Genomic DNA, 4,077 nt, shown 5'->3' on the forward strand with positions numbered 1-4,077 from the left:
TTTCTTTTGATTGGATTATGAGCCATTTGAAAATTTGGAACGTATTTTTGTGGGATCAACCTAACATGCCAGGCTATCTTTGTAGGATAATATATTATGATGGAGAAACTTATTCTGCCCTTAATTGGATGCTTGTCACATTTTTATCAAATAGACACGTGGGCCTTATCTGCAAAAAAAATGCAAATCAAACGTGCTATACTTTTCTGTCTCAACGTGTTAAGTTATTGGATCTTACAGTCACAGATCTTATGTAACGTTGCAGCAATTTAGGGCCACAGCAATAATGTACATATTTTTAAATTGAACTACAGATCCCATTCCACCTGATTGATCTACTCTGAAAGTTTAAAATATATATATATATATATATGAAGAGCATACAAATATACAACAGGGGCATTGCATCAAAGGATGGTTTGCATGGCCACAATGGATTTTGTATGATTCTTAAGCAGAATTTGAAGATTCTAGTTGAGCAATTCAATTCCCAAATAGTTACTGAAAGTATGAAATAACATGGCACAAACTAGACCAAGATGAAGAAGCCAACAACTCTGTCAATTTGTTTGACCCAATAAGACAAGAACAGTAATAATAATAATAAATGCAAGGAGAGAATAGTGATAAACATTTTCAATGACAAAATGGCAAAAATTGCAAGTTGCAACAAGGGGTGTCACATGTGAGGAGGGTCGCAACTCCCAAGGGTTCATAATATGATATCATAGTGGGACATTATTCTCAGCTAGTAATCAAAAGAAATAAAAACTTTCCTTATATTTCATAACATCACAACACGAGTCACGACCGATGTCTGTTTTTAACTAACCCAATAAAGGCCTCGACCAGCGTCATAATCTTTGGACAACCCCACACCCGCTTGGTTACTTTTATTTTATCTGTCTTCTGTAACTCAGGAGGGTTCATTTCTTTTCATCAAACATGACTCAACTGTTCATTAATTACAATGTAAAATGTCTCCTGTAATAACTCAACCGCTCATTAATTACAATAATTTATTGAGAGTCTGTTTGATAATGCCGTAAGTGTAACTTTGTCAAGGATACAGGCATACAGCGAAGGAATTTGTAGTGTGGGAGCAGGTGTATATATATATATATATATAGAATATTGTTGGGTAAGCGTTTTACATCAGCAAATGTTTGTATTTGAAGTACTTTATGTGAGTGTTTCATAAATGTTATTGTTAATGTGCAATGAATGTTTGTAAATGACTCAAATAAAATATCATGATATGATTCCGCAAAAAGTCTAAAAGATTATTACTATAAAAATAAAAACAAAAAATCTAAAAGATTATAATAGGAATTTTGTAGAAAATAGAAGGAAAAAAAATTGATTATTCAATCCCTCCACAGTTAACCCCAATTATCGAATTATAAAATAATAATAACGATATTGTTAGGAGTCCATTGCTTACAGAGCAATTTGAGACCTTTGTCGTGCAGGAAAGAAAAGGCTTTGTACGAGGGTTCATTGCCTCCTTTTTCGTAATAACTAATAACTGACTGATTTCTAAATATGGTTTGCTTTTCATGATGTAGCCTAGTGATCTTGCTGAATACGTTTCTAATCCTTTAACGAGAAATATAATTACCATTCTCAAATTAGTCTTGATAAACATCCTTCTCATTCTCCAAAAAAAACAAAAATCATTTTCCCCCCTTACTAGGATAGATTATAGAATATATATAATAAGTAGGGCTGTCCAGAGTACCCGATGACCCGCCGGAACCGACCAACCCAACCGGAACCGACCCGTCACAGTCGGACTGACACCTCCGATGGGTCGGTGACGGGTCCCAATCTTCAGAACCCGACCCCGGCGAGTCGAGTGGCGGTTTCCATCCTCAAAAACCCGATCTACCCGACCCGCCCGACAAAACCTCAAAAAGAATGTCGAAATCCAGCGATATTTGGGCTTCTCAGCTCCAATCCGGTCACGTTTGGCCTTCCTTTACGCAGATTCGCTCAAATCCACACTCTGATAAGCTTAAATCCGGCGAATCTAGCCTAGATCGACTTAAACTCGGCCAAACTTCGGTGAGCTCGACTCTAACTTGGCCAAATCTAGTTAGATCTCGGCCAAATCTCGGCCATATTTCCATAGATAAGAAGGAACATCGGCCAAATCTCGTTAGATCCGGCCAGATCTGACAAGATTCGGCCAGATTTCGGCCAAAATCCGACGAAATCGGAAAACCCGAAACCGACCGATTCACACCCAATATCCGATATGACCTGACCCGATTAATCTGGAACTGCTGACAGGTCGGTTGCGGGTTGAAATCTTCCCCACCCGTGAAGGTCGGGTCGAGTCCGGGTTGGGCACAAACCCGACCCGGCCCGACCCGTGGACACCCCTAATAATAAGAGATCCACGACTCCATATCGATACTCTATAGAACCATAATAGTGGTTGGATGGGCCATTAGGCCCCAAAACCTAGTTCTAGTACAAATCTAGATTTGAGTTGTGATTATGGCTATCTTGCATGATGATTTATAAGCATCATGCCTCGAGAAGTCTACTGTAACTATTGACCTTATCATGTTGAGTGATTAAAATAAAGGGAGCTTTGTTGCTCGTAAATCGTAAGGGTCTCACCTAACATTGGTTGGATTAGATGTTGCTGTACTCCTTAAGGCTTGTAGCCAACACTTCACCTTTTATGGCTAGTTAATACAGTATTCCCCATTAACCAAAAAAAAAAAAAAAAAAGATTAGATGTTAACCCACAATCACTAGATAGGGTGGCATAAGCCTCATAGCTAAAATTGTAGAGATTCATATTATTGTTTCAACAACTCTCCGAAACATAGCATTTAATGCAATCCTATCAAATCACATTAAATTTTATTAGATAATCATCTACTTATTGCTTTTCTTTATAATTCGAGAGATGTGAAGATTGTTGCACGCCTCATGTTTCCTTGAAACATGACTAAGGAAAAAGAATACTAAGGTATAATCTACAAGAATGGCATACTGATTTGGAATAATGGGGGATGGACATATTGCCATACAAAAAAATCCGCACAGATAGTAAATTTTTACAAAAACAAAAAGGTGTGTAATCTTAGTTGAGACACTATAGATTCTCAGAAAAAAAAAAAAAAAAAGTTGAGACACTACCATTTTTGTTTATCTTCTTATCCCATTGGTTTCCAAGTGAAACTATCGGAGCTGCTTTAGTCAACTTTTGAGTTATTCTAGACCAAATTGAAGATTTTATTTCTTAAGTAGAGGATTTGTTAGATTGCAAAGACTTATAATTGAAGATTTTAGTTTGTCCCTCCTATGAAAATTTTCCCACCCACAATATCTTAACCAATAGAAAATAATCCATAATTGCTTTCCCCATTAAATTAGTGTTCATCACCCAAATGTATCTCTCTTTCTCTCTCTATTTTGGGATTTATTATAGAATTTATCTTTAACTATAAATCAAGATCCTTAAGTTTAATTGTATTTACAAGTAGCATTGTAATTCAGTGACATCATTGAGTTATTTATTTATTTATTTTTGAAACTATCATTGAGTTATTTTTACAAGCAAAACCAACATTCATATCCTCCTAAACCTACTTATCATTGGCAAAAAGAAACAAAAATCTCATTAAAAGCCACTCACCTTTATAACACCAAAGAAGAGTGAGAGAGGGAGAGAGATCAGAAATCCAACTAATCCCTGCGACTCCATTGACTCCTTTTCTTTTTTTTTAATTTATGAACCCATTGACTCTTATCTTGAGTGGATGCTCTTGCAACTTACACTCTGATTGGACTGGACCATAAGTCCATAATAAAGAATTAAAGATACACACACTGCTTTTATTTATTGGGTACAGTACTCTCACAGTTGAGCCTAAAAATAACCATCTTTCCTTTCCTCCCCAATCTATCTTTTTATTATTTCGCTGGAGAAGGAGGGAGGTTGTTACACTATACACTCTCCTCTCTCTGTACGTGTCTCAACTCTCTATCTATCCACTTCCTCACTTTCCACTCCGTCCCTTTTCTCTCTCATTCCTCATTTCTCTGCGCCTCTCA

This window comes from Quercus lobata, chromosome 2 (genome assembly GCF_001633185.2).
Source record: "Quercus lobata isolate SW786 chromosome 2, ValleyOak3.0 Primary Assembly, whole genome shotgun sequence".
Classification (NCBI taxonomy): domain Eukaryota; kingdom Viridiplantae; phylum Streptophyta; class Magnoliopsida; order Fagales; family Fagaceae; genus Quercus; species Quercus lobata.